The sequence below is a fragment of the Leiobunum rupestre genome, chromosome 9 (assembly GCF_980474605.1).
Source record: "Leiobunum rupestre chromosome 9, qqLeiRupe1.1.hap1, whole genome shotgun sequence".
Classification (NCBI taxonomy): Eukaryota; Metazoa; Arthropoda; class Arachnida; order Opiliones; family Sclerosomatidae; genus Leiobunum; species Leiobunum rupestre.
The window spans coordinates 29595663-29596090 of record NC_143392.1 but is presented as its reverse complement, the minus strand read 5'-3'; positions in this window follow the sequence as shown (position 1 = coordinate 29596090).

Sequence of the window (428 nt, the reverse complement as noted above, 5' to 3'; positions counted from 1 at the left end):
ATCAAAACACAAACAGCACTGCATGAAATTCCTCCAATAGTGACACAAATTGGGGCATTGGTTACCTTGAATGATAACATAAGCAGATCGTAATTGGATTGGTTTTAGCCATTATCGTGACCTCCTACATCGCTCACAGCTCCAGCGATATTTTGTTCTACCATTTCGGAACTTCAAGTCCCTAAGATCAAAGTGTATAGTCAATTTCGTTGCATCAATGACTTGGAAAAGTCGAAGTGCTAAAATATTTAAATCGCAATTAAAACTTGTAATTTGGTTAATTTGCAGTGCTTAGTTTTTTACTTTACCAATGCTCATTAAAAATGCAACGCTACCACTCCCTTTGAAATGCAAACAAAAACGAAAAATTTCGGTATTGATCTGGCACTTTGATCTCAATTGTCTAATTTGCCTCGAGAAAACTTGTT